The sequence below is a fragment of the Eimeria mitis genome, genomic scaffold (genome assembly GCF_000499745.2).
Source record: "Eimeria mitis Houghton genomic scaffold, Emh_scaff1551, whole genome shotgun sequence".
NCBI lineage: Eukaryota > Apicomplexa > Conoidasida > Eucoccidiorida > Eimeriidae > Eimeria > Eimeria mitis.
The window spans coordinates 10,500-10,829 of NW_013569745.1; positions in this window are offsets into that span (position 1 = coordinate 10,500).

Genomic DNA, 330 nt, shown 5'->3' on the forward strand with positions numbered 1-330 from the left:
ATAAATAAAATAAAAAAAACAAAAACACCAAAAGCCATTCAACTCAATACTGCATACTACGAGCAGTTCGGACCCAATGGATTCAGAGTACCCCAAACCCTAAACCCTAAACCCTAAACCCTAAACCCTAATTTCTAAACCCTAAACCCTAATTTTTAAACCCTAAACCCTAACTAGATATAAGCCTTATCATACCAACAACGAAAGGGTTTATGCTGTATTCTCTATGCTCTAACCTACACCCTCGACGCTCTAGGGTTTAGGGTTTAGGGTTTAGGGTTTAGGGTTTAGGGTTTAGGGTTTGTGTGTGCAGCTGCTGGAGTGTATAAC